The 17,440-nt window shown below is 31.8% G+C and overlaps 3 long non-coding RNA genes across 4 annotated transcripts; 1 reads left to right on the forward strand and 2 right to left on the reverse strand.

Moving 5' to 3' along the window:
* Positions 1 to 1,012: 1,012 nt before the first annotated feature.
* Positions 1,013 to 2,630, reverse strand: LOC120576856 (uncharacterized). Its single transcript, XR_005642926.1, has 4 exons — positions 2,590 to 2,630; positions 2,264 to 2,321; positions 2,136 to 2,181; positions 1,013 to 1,278 (listed from the first exon to the last, which is right to left on the reverse strand). It is a non-coding gene; the product is annotated as an uncharacterized lncRNA (long non-coding RNA).
* Positions 2,631 to 2,651: 21 nt separating this feature from the next.
* LOC25497494 (uncharacterized) lies at positions 2,652 to 5,277 on the reverse strand. 2 transcript variants are annotated; one of them, XR_005642928.1, is made up of 5 exons: positions 4,870 to 5,275; positions 3,775 to 3,830; positions 3,469 to 3,673; positions 3,151 to 3,383; positions 2,652 to 2,704 (listed from the first exon to the last, which is right to left on the reverse strand). It is a non-coding gene; the product is annotated as an uncharacterized lncRNA (long non-coding RNA). The 2 variants fall into 2 exon arrangements; XR_005642927.1 differs by having other exon boundaries at positions 2,668 to 2,704; positions 3,151 to 3,673; positions 4,870 to 5,277.
* An 8,498-nt stretch (positions 5,278 to 13,775) lies between these two features.
* LOC11420321 (uncharacterized) lies at positions 13,776 to 14,586 on the forward strand. The gene is made up of 2 exons (XR_003006829.2): positions 13,776 to 13,986; positions 14,175 to 14,586. It is a non-coding gene; the product is annotated as an uncharacterized lncRNA (long non-coding RNA).
* The last annotated feature ends 2,854 nt before the right edge of the window (positions 14,587 to 17,440 follow it).

The raw sequence follows: 17,440 nt of genomic DNA on the forward strand, positions 1-17,440 counted from the left end.
ACTCTTACCATTTTTAACAAAGTAGTAAATTTTATAATAACTAGCGAAAAGACGGGCACGTGAGTGTATGATTCTTTTTTTTTTTAATAACACCAACAATAATCTTTATTATAGAAAAAGCAGGTGTTTAAGAGTATGATTGAGATAATGAAAAAGTAAGTATATGTACACTCATCTAGTTTGTTGTACTTTTTAAATGATAAAGGAAAAAACTGAACACTTGTATTTGCTACATTTTTATTTTAATATTTAAATTTATTCTTATCTATTTGTTACATATGTTATTTATATTGAAAATTGAAGGTATTTTTGGAAAGAAAAATCCAACCCAACAGAACTGAAAGTGGTAGTTTTCTTTATATATAGTATAGATAAAAAATGAGTAAATATGCAATACCCCCTTGAAATTGTAAGTTTCGTCAATTATCCCCCTGAAATTAATAAAACTTCAATTACCCCCTGAAATTGCACAACGTTAATCAATTTACCCCCTCCATCAAATTTTTCTGTTAGTGAACATGACATTTTTCAAATGCCCCCCGAACTTGAAAATTTATATTTTTTTTATGTGTAATGAGAACTATTTATGTTCTTTTTTATTTATTTATTTGGGGATGTATGATAGCACTACGCCAAAAAAGGGATTTAATAGCACTTTTTTTTGCTTTTAATAGCACTTAAAAGTGCTATTGAAGCCTCCGCTATTGTAAGCATACTTCCTTTGATAGCACTTTTAAAGTGCTATTAAAAGTGATTGTCTTTAATAGCATCTTCCCTAGAAGTGCTATCGTTCCTACTTTGGTGCGAGTTAGTGAGGCTTTTTTCAAATGGATTTAATAGTGTTTTTTGAGAAAGTGCTATCATAAATCCTTTCTTTAATAGCGTTCTTTTTAAAAGAGTGCTATCGTAAGCCATCTTTTATATAGAAAAAAAAAATTTTAGATTTTAAAAAGTAAATATTTAAAAAAAAAAAAAAAATTGCATTAATCATAAAAGTAAACACTTGCATTAATCATAAAAAAATACTATATGAGTCATTCATTATAAAAGAACCTAACAACAAAATACAACTCAGATTCCAATTACAAGTATGGAAATTAAATCTTTCATCATAAAAGCAAAATTACATCATTCACATTTCGTTAATACATAGCACTCACAACCATAATAAAGAAATTGCACATTGGAGATTCATTGTACATACACAACAATTACACTTGAAAATTCAGATTGATATGTACCAAATACTTCAATTAGCTTAACCTTATCAACTTTGAGCTGCAAAGAACAATCACAAATCATATCAATACTTTAAGTAGTTACGACAATGTTCACAAAGACAAAACAAACAGTAATAATTAGTAGTAGCGAACCCATTTGGGGTTGGCCTAGTGGTTGGCTTGGGATCTTGGAGTTTGCTCCTCCAAAGGTCTCAGGTTCGATTCCCTCTGGTGCCAATTTCGGTGGGCTAAGTCCATACAGAGCTTGCTCTGGCTTTAAACGGGGCCCCCGCAAATGGGCGGTGGGATTGGTCCCCTCGGATTAGTCGATTCTTGGATCGGATACCGAGTTTTCAAAAAAATAAATAAATAATTAGTAGTAGCGGAAATCACAGTTGAAATAACTTGTTGATATGGTGATAGTCTTCCCTTAAACTAAGTTATTATTACAAAGCATAATCAAAAGTATGTTAGAAAGGTACAAGGTTTTGTGAATGTAATCTAGGCTCCAAGGTGTTTTAAAGACATTCACCACATGATGTTCTCTATAGTTTTAGAAGTTGGTGCCAAATAGAGAAGTAAAAAAAAGATATGTTGCAATGTGAATATATCTTTTAGTGGAATAAGTTGTACATTCATAAGGTAAAACACGTGATAACTATGAATATGAATAAAGGATCTAGGTATCTGTCCTTAAATTTGACAAGTTTGAATCAATAAATTAATCAATCAAGGATCTCAAGCAATGTGTTTTTGTCTTTAATATGAACTATAACTATAATTTAGACAAAACCAGATCTCACAAACCAATATTAGAAACCAAAATTTGAATAAAAAATAAGCTACTAAGAAGTACAAAATAATGTCAGTGTAACCACTTAAATACTTAAAAATGAAAGAGAGTATGAAGCTTACTTTGAAGATCTCTGCAACAACGATTACAACTGAAATAATGTCATCTCTGAAACGAGACAATGGGTATTTCAAGGAGTTAATTATAGAAAAAATAAGTTATTTTAACATCAAAATACAACAAAACTCACATATTTTGTCATCTTTAAGTGCTTGAATGGTTGGTTAATGCCACATTACAACACGTCGCTTGACATATACAAGAAAATATGAAAAAAGACAAAAGTTAGTCACCTAGAGAGAGAGGTCAACATCTCAAAAAAATAAATAGAAATAGTGGTCAACTTAAAAGAGGCCAAAGACCAATTTCAGCTACACATATGTAAACTCACTTTCTCCTTTGATTTAAAAGCTTACTAGTTTGATACATACTTATCAATTATCATCAAATTTACTGCAGACTAATTACAATAAGCAATGACAATTTGCAGGAAAAAGAAAAGAATAACATTCTAACCTCTCCAATAAATATGGCAGAAAGAATGATGGAAAAGGAAGGCTCTAGAGCTTTGGTGTGAGTGAATGAGAAAGACACATTTCCAAAGTATGCACTACAACGAGTAGTGATATTGCTGCAATATGCAAACAAATAGTAACACACACACACACAATCAACACACTAAACTTGATTATTAATAAAAACAGAACTCGATGATAGATTTAGCTCCCTTACAAAGATTAAGAACCCACACAAAGGTTACAAGAACAGTCCCAACAATCAGGAACGGAACCAGAAAATAATATTGAGGGTGACCAAGTTAAAACATGGTAGATAAACAAAATCAACTTGTAGATTTAGGGGCATTGTATTTGTGGTTGTTGGGTTCTAGGTGGCTGTGTGAAAAATGTTTGACGGCTTAAACGCATTTGGGGGAGGGGGGCAAATAGCAAAGAATACAATATAGGTCTTGTCAACAAATTTCTTTGGGGTGGCAACAGCCCCTATATGGCTATACCTAGTTTCGTCCCCGCCAGCAACAAATTCAACTACAATCACAGTCACAGGGAAAAGACAAACCTTTAAAACCGACAAAGAAAATAGTTTGGACGGGACTGTAACACAATGAGTTTGTAACGAAATGGAAGGAGATGAGGAAGCAGACTGTAGCAGCGAATAGGAACAGCAGCAGAAGCGCAAATCAGTGGTACAGCAGATGCAGCGCACAACAGCAGTAGCAATTAGGAGTAGCAGAACCGCAGCAAAAGCTCAAAGCCGCAGCAGTTCAGTAGTAGCAGCGCAATCTGGAGGATCTCATGAAAAAAAAAAAAAAAAAGAGTAAAGGGAGTGATAAGTACCAATTTATTGTATGTATTGAAGTAGAATTTGAAGAGGTACCATAACCCGAATTCGCTGTCCTCGAACCAATACTACTGGAAGATCAGAAAACCAACTCAATTGAAACCCTCAATTGACTCCAAACGACGAAACAACACAAGCAATTCTAGATCACTCCCACCCCAAAACAGAACCGAGACAACAAAACAACACAAATCTGATCCACTACTGCAAAATTCTGCAGGTTATTTCACACCAAACATCCCTGCAATGTTAACAGAACACACCAAATGCACAAACTTAAGACCAATTCTAAGCGGCCGCACCTACACTACCAATATGGGAAAGGAAAGGAAAAATATTTACCTTCTTATGAATGGAAGATTGTGTTCACCACTTGCCTCACATAGAATTTGATTAATCTGTATCACAAACCCCAAATTAATACATTAAATGAAATCATTTTAATTGACATATACACACAATTATCAATTCATATATACATTAGAGTTTCAAGACATCCCAATATCTGTTTGGTACAATGTTAAAACACTCCAACCTTCACAATATTATTAATAAGATAATCAGTACGCTGCTCCTTAGAACATTTAGCAATACACAACTTAAAATAATTTCAAAAAATCTACTTTTCCTAGAAACTGAAAAAAGACGAGGAGGCTGAAAATCTTATGAAGGAAGAGGAAGAGCATATGAAACTTCAGAAACATGAAGCTTTGCAATTGCTCAAGAACAAGGAAAAAACATAAAACATGATCAAGGAAACAAAATTGGATCGTCAGAAGAAGAAACATTATCAACAGCAGTTGAACCATAGGCTAAGACACGCCACTCAACAAACAATCACATGGGAACCATCTCCATTCATACACATACAAGGCGAGAACTTCAACCTATACAAACCCCAACTGCACGTAAACACAAGGCAAGAACAGACCTTGCAAACACAACATTGAAACATATAATTGCATTCAATCACTTCCATTTTCTTAAATTATTTCCTATAAACAAAAAAAATAATATAATTCTATTTACATTAAATTACTCTAATATACATACATCATCAAATTGAAAACAACTCATTCTAAAAAATTCAATTCTCTCACCAAAATCTATATAGCACCAACACACTTCGGCTCAAATGCACAACTAGTGTCCGACAAGGGTTGGCGTAAGTGTTCGACACCAAAAACAACATCTATACATATCATTACAGAATCACTTTCAGTTTCTTAAGTGGTGGTGTCGACCTCTCAAATTGGGCAAATTATAATCAAATTCTATAAAAAAAAACAAAAAAAAACTAATCAAATTACATCACACTAATATACATAAATATATCATAAAATTGAAAACAATTTCTTTAAAACAAACTACTATCAGTGCACCACCGACACTGAAAAGCTGATTGAGAAATCAAAATAAAAAGAAACTAATACTTACCAAATTAGGGTTCAATTGATTTCTGAAAGATGGGGGTTTCAATCAATTGATTCAATTAGAGTTCAACGAGGGAGAGAGAGAGAGAGAGAGCGTTCAAATGATGGGTTAGGTGAGGGATAGATCGATGAAGGTATGAGGTTAGGGACTAGGGAGAGAGTTCGGCATTTGTGGACTCCAGCAAATGATGTTTTGTATCTTATCGTTGAGAGTGAGATGATGACATGGGAGATATGGGGTTCGATGGGTATGAGTTTGCTGAGGCTGAGATTCGAATGATGTTCAAAGAAGGTCTGGGTTCAAAGTGAGAGAAAAGAAGTTCTTATTGATTGTGTGAAAAGAAGTGGGAAAGGAAAATTATATCAGCGCGAACCCAAAATAGTTTCAGCTTTTTTTAATTTTATTTTAACACGCATGAGATAGATAGCGTTCGGTGTAAAGTGCTAACAAATTATACCCCTATGTTAGCGTTTTAGCGGAAAGCGCTATCCCACTCTTTCTTGATTTTTTATTTATTTAATTTAAATAGCCAATAATAGCACTTCTTTAGAAAGTGCTATTTTACATGTCAACCTATATTAGCGCCCGCGCCAAACTGCTATTATTTGTACGAGAGTTATCTCTTAGATAGCACTTTCTTTAAAAGTGCTATTAAATAGGCGCTACTAAATGTCAAAATTGGTGTAGTGTAGAAATATAACATAGTGATTTCCTTGATGATTGATTTATTAAATTTAACCTGGAGAAGTGAATGAATGATACCATTTTAAAAATATGAACTAATTTGAGGTTTGGTCTTTTCTTTTTTACATTGCATGTCATATTAGAGGAAAATGCATAGACTTTAAATCTTAGACTATTTGAACTATTTGGGAAATGAAAAGCCTTTATATTATTCTATGAAGTGTGAGTTATGATTCAAGGTTCTTGGCTTGTTTTAGTATCAAAATGAAAAAAGGCTTGTGTCATGTTTTATACATGAAAATTAGTTCACATCTAATTATGTACTAATCTTGTTCTTGTCTTGTGAAGGTGGTGCACACTCCATAATTGTGACTTTGTTTATCCTTATTGCTATTCATGCCAAGTCAAAGCCTGGTAAACTCAAAGTGATGAGTGTGAATTCTCTCAGGATCGTTGTACATAATATAAATTTTTAAGTTCATGGGGCATTTTGCACATAAGTGCAAAACTTCATGGGAGTATTCGTAAAACGTCATGTTCACTAACTAGAAAAATTTAACGGATGGGGTAAATTGATTAACATTGTGAAAATTCAAGTGGGTAATTGAAGTTTTGTTAATTTCAGGAGGGTAATTGACGAAACTTACAATTTCAAGGGATAATCGCCTATTTACTCGATAAAAAATGAAAGAGTGATGATGGATTATAATAATATTGATAAGGAGTGATGATGGATTGTTGGTTTTTTAGAGTAGCACGTTTTATTTAATTTTAGAATAAATTTGGTGCTCGTGAGCTTATTTCAACTGGTAAGAACAATGCATTATATATGTAAGGTTCGGGATTTAAATCTCGGCCAAAAAAAAAATAAAAAAATTAGGATGACTAAGTTCAGGAGATAAGTTTAATTATGTTTATCCTTTTATCTTTTAGTAACAAAGTTATTTAGGAAATTATTTTTTCTTTTGGTCAGGTGGTTAGAATTCACTTTATAAGGTTAATAAGTGGCGTATTCGGAGTTCGAACCCTGATCCTTGTATATAATAATTCATTGTCCTACCAACTGAGCTATGTTCACGAGACTATTTAGGAATTTTAGTATAACGTTATCATTGATATTTTATTGTTGTATAGTTAGTTATTTCATTATGAATATGCATTAGTTTATATAAGCCTTGTACCACTCATGATTAGAATCAATGAAAAATTATCAATTTTTTCTTCTAAGATGTCTCTAAATTCTGGAGTGTGACCCAACTCAAATTTGATCATATCATTTGGTGCTTTTATTGAGAGACATATTTGTCAACAAAAGTTTATGTATTAAAGGAGATATGTGGTTTTCCTTCAAAAATAAAAGAGTAGTGGTATTTGTACACCTTTTCTAAATAACTTCCATGACAACTTTGTTTTTCTCTATTTTGATTGGTCAAAATCAATAGAGAGAGAGAGAGAGAGAGAAAGGTAGAGAGATAATAAGAATGTAATGTGAGTATGAGAGATAAAGTTGTCAAAAAGTTGTTAGAAATTGGTTGTACAAATATCATTTCTGAAAATAAAAAGGAGGTTTGAGGTTTATTTGAGAGTGTATCATTTTTTTTCTTATATAGACGGTTGAAGTTGTCACGTATACACGATGCCATTAGGCGGTTTCACCTTACCTGACGTGTAATCCCAATTGTATACAGTTTCTTCTAGAGTGTTCTCCTCCTCCATTTAATTTACACTATAATCTCGAGCTCCAACAAATGCTCTTATATCACTTGTTGTGTTCAACGAGCTTATTACAAGTGTAAATTAAAATTCCAAAATTCAAAAGAAATTGAATTATGCAGTGTAGCAATAACGATAAAAATTTAACACCAATATTTAATATGAAAACCCCTTTAATGCTTAAGGAAAAACCATGAGACAAATTTTGAAAATATTCCACTATATTTAAAAATATTGCACTATTCTCTCCACTCTCTTTCACACTCAAGAGATACAATATAGTGTTTTTAGTGAGACACACTCCTATTTAAATACAATTATTATTTATTTTTTCTCTCTCAATATCGAAGCTTTGTATTTGCTTTGAGCTTCGGATGCTTTGTTCCATATACCAAGACCTCTAATCCTTTATTTATAAATGAAATGTGGCAATGTGAATTCAATGCTTCTTTGTCAAATATTGTAGGAAGCTGAATGTGAAATCTGCAAGCTATAACAATATCAGCACCGCAAGCTATAACATAGCCTTGGCCTTTTGCCATAGTAGAAACTTTGGCAAGCTTGTATCAATTGTCTTTGGCCGTAAACAACACCCACACGTGGTGGGGACAATAGTTTATGACTTTCAGGTTATCTTTAGGAGAAAATTTAGGTAAAGTACCTTATGTACCGGTGGTATTATTGTTCCCCAATAATAATAATAATAATATACGTGTCCTTTTTTATCAAAAATTAAAAAATTAACTTTTCTTCTTTCATTCCTCCGTCTCGCTATTTTTACCGCTCATAGCTACCGTTTTAAGACATGTTTCAGGTATGTAACATGTTCCAGAAATTAGGTTAGTGTCTTGAACAAAGTAGATTTCTTGTACCCACATACTTTATTTCTTGTTTATTTCATGGTTTAGCATAAGTGGTTGGACTAAAACTGTCATTTATATGCGTTTCTGGAGTTAGAAATAGGGGGATATGACTAAACCTGCAAAAAACATATAGTTTATGGACGATTTTGTTCGATTTAAAAGAGGTAGAACCATTTTCGTGAGTTGAACAAAATGCGAGGACCAAAAGTGTAATTAAGCCTTAAAATTAACTAAAAGTCTTTAAAATTATACTTCGACAAATCTCTACACTATTTTGATAGTATAGTTTAAGGATCTTTTATTAATTTTAATAGTTTAGAGACAAATTGATAAAATCATAATAGTTTTCTGAAACAAAACAAATAATAATAATGAGGACTATCTTTCAAAAAAAATAAAATAATAATGAGGACAAAATTAACGGTTTATTCTCTTTGGGCGATGCTTTGTTCCAATCAAGCAATGAATCCTACCAATATCACATGTAATGATTGTAAGCTGTAAATCAAGGAGAAGAAATAAAGCACTACACGTAGTATATTTATATAATGACAAAAAATTATTTGCAAATTCAACTAACTATTTAATTTATGATTATATATGAACTTTAATATTTTATTACATATATTTTAATATTTATATATTCTATATAATAAAATAAATATTTATCACGTAGTATATTTAATAGTTTTTTTTTCCTTTTTACAAAAGTAAGTATTAAATGTTGTTTTCTCAAAATTATTAAGATGATACTCTTTTTGATTTTATATATAAGAGAAATTTTGATCAACAATAATTTATATACTGGTATAAAATTTTAAATTATATGTATCAAGTTTTTTCAACTCACTTTCTTGGCCTATTAAACACTACAATAACATTAAGACTTGATACATGATGTGGTTATCAAAACCTAAAACCATTTCTAGTGTTTAGGATCCAATATATGTTATTCTAACCTAGACTCAAAAGGTATTTTTCAATAACACTTATATAGCAGTCTTCAGCTGTCAAAATTAAAAGGTATCTAACCTAGATGTTATCTATCTTCAAGCTCTCCTTCAAAATCTGCAAAGAACACTTATATAGCAGTCTTCAGCTGTCAAAGTTAAAAGCACAAAACCATAAGCAAAAGATAAAGGGAGAGAAGAGAGAAAGAAACACACCAATGATTGTTGACCAAGTTCGGTCCAACTTGACCTAATCTGGGGAAGAGATTGATATCTCCAATCCACTATCAATGAGTTCTTACAAAGAGATATAAATGAGTTACAAGAAATTAGCTTCAACAAGTTCACAAAGAACAACCCTAATTGTAACACCCCGTTTTCCCAATATAAAAATTTCAAACATATAATCAGAGTAATCATCAATTAACGGGATATCACATTCTTAAAAATCTTAGAAACATAGATAAATAATAATTTATCCTTCATCAACCAAATAGCAGCGGAATTAAATTCAAATCATCATAAAGTCTTGGCACGTAGGCCTCATTAAAACATCTCATAAAAATTCAGTTAAACATCATAAATGAACACGTAAAAGAATGAAGCATGAATAACATAAACCCCATCCCGTTACGTATCAGAGCGACCTAGATGACTCGGTGAGGCAAGGCCATTGACGACAGCAAACTGCACACTAAGCTCGATCACCTGCAAGTTACTCATACGAAGAGCAACATTTCCAAGCAGAAGGGGTGAGATTTCACAAAACAATAATATTAATCAATATAATTCAACAAACGTAATTAACAGCATAAACATCTTAAACATCATTGCATCTTTGATAAACAATTATCAAGTAATCACTTCATTCAATCATCATCAATATCATAACATTTTAACATCATTTGACTCGACAATGCAACAATGCAACCTAAACCTCTTATATGCATGTGGTACCAATTCAGGGCATGAGCCCCCAACATTATAGTATTAATATACTTTCAGGGCATAAGCCCCCAACAGTTTATTTTAAGCAAATGCTCCATCATGGTGAGTACAAAGCTCCAGGGCATGAGCCCCCAACAAATGTATGCTAATGCATGGACTCAATCATCTAAAACATCTTAATCATCATCTCATATACATCCAATAATTTGGAGTTCAACATCATCTTGTATAGACTCATGCAACTTAGTTAAATAACGAAAGCAGCATAATCAGATCACAACAACATTATAACTTCATAATATCAATTCATTTTCAACAACATCATGATCATTCAATAATATCTCAAGTAATGCATTTAATCATTAAATCACATTACAAACAACTTAGCAGTTTAAACAGCCTCACAGATTTCAGTTAACATCTTAAATATGTCTTACTACTACCTAAAGTTCCATTCCTAATCAATTCAAGCAACTCAGGTCACAACAATCTCAATTGCACTCAGTTCTGGAAGTGCTCGCGAGGCGAGAGCATCTTCTCGCCATGACGAGTACAAGCCATATTTCCAACTCCAGTTGTTCGAAGCTAAACCAGGTTCAATCTCGTTCTAAATCATCATCTAATCTTTATTAAACATCTTAAGGCACTCAAAAGCATCTAAGGTTCAACTCAAAAGTCAAAATTACGAAATTCAACATGCTCTCTGGTCATGCTCGCTATGGCGAGTAAGGTTGCTCGCTGTGGTGAGCTACGACTTGTAACTCGCAAGGCGAGGGGTAATGGCTCGCGTGGCGAGCGATGAACTTCATCACTCGCGAGGTGAGGATCATCGTTCGCCAGGGCGAGCGATGAATACAGGCTCGGGCAGAATTGCAGTTTTTACAAAAATCCATCTAATCTCATGGTTTAAAGCCTAATTTTGATTCCTGAAATCATCCTATTCATAATCTAAGGTCAAAGGATGGTTTTTACACCAATTTAACAACCTAACATCATCGGATCATCAAAATCACCAATTAACCCTAATTTCATAACTTTTCTAATTCAATCCTAACTTTGTTAATTGATCATCAGAATTATAAGGATTAATACTACTAAATCATTAGTCTCACCCTTACCTTGAATGAAGAAAATCGCAGCACTCTCTCTGGTCTTCTCCCTTCTCTGGCTTTTTCTCCCTTTTCTCCAAAAACAGTCGTACGTACAAAACGTTTTCTAAAACCTAGGTCTTTCCTTTTTATATCTCCTCCTAATATATTATCTTATCTCACTTTCTCCCCCAAAACTCTCTAAAATCTCAAAACAACCCTTAACTAAATATTTTATTTTATTTTCAAATCTTATTTTATTAAACAATAAAATAAGTCTCATATCTCATAAAATCATCAAAACTCATAGCTCATCTAAAAATCATCCAAATCATCTGAAATCGTCATAAATCATCAAAATTCACAAATATATTATATAAATATAATATAACTCGTCTAAACTTGATTAAATAAAAGTGGGCGTTACACTAATTTCTACCAATTTTCCCAATCTCACCAATGAACAAGACACTCGATGATTTTCACTCACCCAATGTGTTTACAATGTTTCCCAACCCAAGAGAACTCTAATCAAATATCATCAACCCTAAAGTTACCTCCTTTGATTTCCCAAGTTTATCTCTCTTCAAGCTCTCCTTCAAAATCTGCAAAGAACACTTATATAGCAGTCTTCAGCTGTCAAAATCGTGTCACGTTTTCCCAAATCGTGACACGTTTGGTGCGTACGACCCAAGGTACGACCAATCTTATCCTGAAAACTTGCCCAGCAAGCTGAAAATCGTGTCACGATTGGGCACCCTGCAAAACAGCTCTCGACATTGCAAAATCGTGACATGCTTCACAAATCGGGTCACGATTCCAAGTTTTCCTTTCTTCACAAATTTGAAGATAAATACAACATACACAAACATTTAACATGAAGACCCCTTTAATACTTAAGGAAAAACCATGAGACAAAGTTCAAAAATATTCCACTATTTTAAAATATTGCACTACTCTCTCCACTGATCTCTTTCACACTCAAGAGAAATAATATAGTGTGACACACTCCTATTCAAATAGAACTTTTTTTCTTCCTCTCAATATCGAAGCTTTGTATTTTCTTTGAGCTTCGGATGCTTTGTTCCATATACCAAGACCTCTAATCCTTTATTTATAAATGAAATGTGGCAATGTGAATTCAATGCTTCTTTGTCAAATATTGTAGGAAGCTGAATGTGAAATCTGCAAGCTATAACAATATCAGCACCGCAAGCTATAACATAGCCTTGGCCTTTTGCCATAGTAGAAACTTTGGCAAGCTTGTATCAATTGTCTTTGGCCGTAAACAACACCCACACGTGGTGGGGACAATAGTTTATGACTTTCAGGTTATCTTTTAAACCTGTTATTTGTTTTTGTTTTATATTGACGTCAAAATGAAATTTTTATATTTGGTAAGAACAATAATTTATTTTATGACATAGTACACTAATTTTCATTTGGTGGCTACAATAACTTTTAAATTAATGGTATTATCTGGGTCTTTAAGACACTCCATAGTAGTGTTTCTTAGGTGTATGTGATTAGAGTTATAGATTTGCAGTATGTGATGAAAAATCAAATGTTGGCCTATCAATTTTGCAGCTATAAAGGATGCAATTTAGGACATTACCAACAGAATGGGTATTGGAATTGGAAAATTTATTTGCAAGGATATACTAATTAAGTTCAGCTAGATTTGATGAAGACTAATTTAGTTTTCACACGTTCATTAACATTTACTTGTAACACAATTAAAGATCTTTTGAACTTTTTCTTTCTATTGTTATATGTCTTTTCTCTTGCGAATAAAAGTCTTTAAATCTCTACACTATTAAAATTAACTAAAAAGTCTTTAAAATTATACTTCGACAAATCTCTACACTATTTTGATACTACAGTTTAAGGATCTTTTATTAATTTTAATAGTTTAGAGACAAATTGACAAAATCATAATAGTTTTCTGAAACAAAACAAATAATAATAATGAGGACAAAATTAACGGTTTATTCTCTTTGGGCGATGCTTTGTTCCAATCAAGCAATGAATCCTACCAATATCACATGTAATGATTGTAAGCTGTAAATCAAGGAGAAGAAATAAAGCACTACACGTAGTATATTTATATAATGACAAAAAATTATTTGCAAATTCAACTAACTATTTAATTTATGATTATATATGAACTTTAATATTTTATTACATATATTTTAATATTTATATATTCTATATAATAAAATAAATATTTATCACGTAGTATATTTAATAGTTTTTTTTCCTTTTTACAAAAGTAAGTATTAAATGTTGTTTTCTCAAAATTATTAAGATGATACTCTTTTTGGTTTTATATATAAGTGAAATTTTGATCAACAATAATTTATATACTAGAATAAAATTTTAAATCATATGTATCAAGTTTTTTCAACTCAACTTTCTTTTTATATATATATATATATATATATATAGTGGAAGTTAAAAAAAGAAAGGAAAAGGTTGTTGAAAAAAAGAAAAGAAAAGAAAGGAGATAGCACGCGTATGATAAACGACAAAGGAAGATGATAACAACGAAACTTCGTATTTTCTAGAAAATAAGAAAAAACAAGGAAGGTTCATATAATATGATATATATATATATATATATATATATATACACACACTTTTATTTCCTCTTTGTTGTTCATCAACAAAATTAAATGTAACCTAATACAAGAAACACATAGAAACGCTTTAGAAACATCCTTTAGTTTATCATTTCAAACAAGTTATTATTATTATTAGTAGTAGTATTCATTCATGGGTAGACCACAGAACTAGAAGTAATGTTGGAATGGGAGGAATTGGTAAAGCCACTTTGGCAACAAAGCTATGTTAGGATGATTGAACAAGTTATGGGTACGTATGTTAAAAATCCTCTTTGATTCTATTCTATCATGCATGATAAATATGCTAACTTGTTCTTCTTTTGATTCTCTACACACTTATTGTTCTCTTTTGACTCATTAGGTAAATTTAGGAAAAATATGCATTATGGTAGAAGATATTGAATACTCTTGGCTTATTGTTCTCTTTTGATTCATTAGGTAAATTCAGGGAAAAATTTTTGTCTCCTTTTCATAAACGCAACAGTTGAAGATTATTGTAGAGAGACTATTTGAACATTGTGGATATCGAGTTCCTATATGTTTCCAAGTAATGAAGATGCAGTTAATAGATTTGGACTTTTTCTGAAGAAAATTGAGGGAAGTACAATATTGATGGCCATTTGCAAAGGAGGTTGAGGATTTGGCTTTGGCTTCTGATGTTGTGAGGAGGTTAGAGTTTGATTTTGGTGGTAGGTCTCGGTTGGGTGGTGACTTTATTGGTGTTTTTAATATCCGAGATGTATGAGTTTTTTTTTTTTGTTTTTTTTGTTCCGCCTATATACGACATCCTTATTTGTTGTTTTCTTTGGGATCAGAGTGCGCAATGAGGAATATGTGGAAGCTTAAATTATCTTTTTTGTGGAATCTGAACAATCCAATTTACCAGCACAACCAACAACAACCATAGCAACAATAAAAAGGAGTAAAAAATAAATAAATAAAAAAAAAAAAAAAACCCATAAATGAGAACACTAGAATTTTAATGTGGAAAACTCATAAAAACCACGGGACCTAGTCCAGCCAAAAACTTCCACTATCATAATAATGGTTACAATCAACGTCTTCCTAAATCTCTAGGAACCGACAGTCATCAAATAATCACCAATTATGGTGATTCTAACAACCAGAGAGCAAACTCTAAATAGGTATACCAAACAGACACAAAGAGAAGACAAAACTACTTTCAGCCAAAACGGAGATCGTTTGCCGAACACACTTTTATCGCCGGAAACCAAATTTCTTCCTCTCCTGTCGTACTGCTCTCTCTCAATTATTTTCACAGTGCTGCGGCCACTTTTATTTCACGCACTCACTGTTCTCCTGAAACTAAGGATATTAATTCCCTTTTATAACCACACACACATGGGTTAAACCCATTACAAAAACTCACGTGGCTTAAAAGCCCAAACACACACATATTTTTTTTGGTTTAAATGTGTTATTGGTCCCTGCACTTTCATCAGATTTTGGTATTGGTTCCTGCACTTTTTTTTGTTTGACATTGGTCCCTGCACTTTGTAAAAATATTGATATTGGTCCCTCTGTTAAAAAAAAAAACACAAAACCAACGGAGTGGCACGTGGCCCAATCATTTCACGTCACGTGGCACCAATATCAATATTTTTACAAAGTGCAGAGACAAATTCCAAACAAAAAAAAAGTGTAGGACCAATGTCAAAATTTGATGAAAGTGCAAGGACTAAAGACATATTTAAACCTATTTTTTTTCTTTCTTTTACTTAAATTAAATGGGTGGCCCCCATTTGAGAGGGGACCCACCCAACAGTTTTTCTGACTTGTCAATCTTTGCTTGTCTTGAGCAGAAATTTGATTATTAATAAACTTTCTTCCACCGTGTAACTTGCAATCTTCATTTGTAATTTTGATTCTAAGCTAAAAAAACAATAATTGTAATTAAATTACTTTATCTAATAAAGAGCATGTATTTTTCGTCTAGTAATAGAAAATAACTACTAGAATAACCACTCTATTGTCCTTCATGATCTTCTTAGAGAGCTTGGAATTTATCAAACCAGCCAAGAACCTATTCAACAAAGAAAAAGTTTGCTTATTGACGTAATTAAAAACAAATGTAACCGATGGCTTAGGGTCTAGGGAGAAGCAGCAAGGCACAATGGCTCAAAAATTGTCTAAATTTTGTAGATAGCGTGTTAAACCGAAGCGTCAACGAAGAAATATTTTTTGGACTTCCCTTAGTCGAAAGACAATACTCAGACATAATCTTGATGTTAAGCATATTAAAAAAATTGTTATGATAATGTATTTCATTGAGTGATGAATGTCTGCGGTAAAACAAAAGATAATGAGAAGGCTAGAATGAATTTACCATTATATTATAAGAGACTAGAAATTAAGCTACAACTTCTTTCAAATGGAAATTTTCTACAATTTCATGTTTCTACTCTCGTTAGAGGCTCACAGCCCTAAATAAAACAAAAAAAAAATATTGAGGCTCAAGAACAGCAATAAAAACCAATTTCACGTTTACAACAGAAAACACACGAAAGAGAGGTGACGAGGAGGAATCGTCAGAAAGTGAATTACCCACGAGTGAGAACCCGAACCTTATATATTTTATGCATTGTCCTTACCTACTGAGCTAAACTCATGAGAATAAATTTTCGTATTATAATATTATATTATTGGTGTTATTAAAAAAAATATTTTTTTATTATATTTTTTATATTATTGTAGTCAATCAAAATATAAATATGATTTATTTAGTTTCTTACATTTGAAAGTCACATATATCTTACTTATATTTTTTTTATCTATATCAAAAAATTTATATAAAATATCGTTTGTAATTTACAATCAAAATTTCTATAAAATATCGTTGATAATCTACAAGCGTTAGAGCAATAACAAAAGTGGAAAGACAGACACGTGAGTGCTTGTTTATTTCGTTAATAATATATATAAAAGTTGTATTTTCCATTGGATTAAAAATAAACAATAAACATTAATCCATTGAATTTTTAAAATAAGTTAGATGGATTAGGTCCATCCATATTTTTAAATGAATGGATTGGATCTAAATCCTTAACAAATTTTTTGTTTGGTGGTTAGATATAGATTTAGTAGATGAAATTGTCACCTCTAGTTTATGGTCTAACTACCGATGAGATGAAATTTGATTTTCAGTGGTTAAAAAAATTGAGGATGTCAGACGGATATTCTTTTAACTTGGTAAGGTGTGTGTCGACATCAACATTGAAACGTTGCCCTTAAAAAGCCATAGTTATAATATTTTAAGGGAACAGTTATTTTCAATTGTGTTTTGTTCATTGCCAAACCATGATCGAAGTTTATTGTTCATAATGTGTAAATTATAGTTCATGATTTGTGATGAATCTTAACAACCAACCTTACTAGAACTCAAACCAGAAGTAACTTCTTTGCAAGACCAATACAAAAATAAATACAGATATATTTACGGTTTATTTGGATTAACTTATTTGACATCACCTGCTTGCATAAAAACTCATGAGATTGTTTCAGATTATTTATAGAAACAACTTATTACATGTCCATCAACTGTTTTCAACTTATTTCCATAAATTCACCAAGATAACTCATGAGAATCGCTCATAGCTTATGTGAAAACAATTTATATTTATTTTATCTTTTGTTATAGAAATAGATTATACTTAAGTGCTAATACTATGAGCCCTTAATTAAAC

This window comes from Medicago truncatula, chromosome 7 (genome assembly GCF_003473485.1).
Source record: "Medicago truncatula cultivar Jemalong A17 chromosome 7, MtrunA17r5.0-ANR, whole genome shotgun sequence".
Classification (NCBI taxonomy): Eukaryota; Viridiplantae; Streptophyta; class Magnoliopsida; order Fabales; family Fabaceae; genus Medicago; species Medicago truncatula.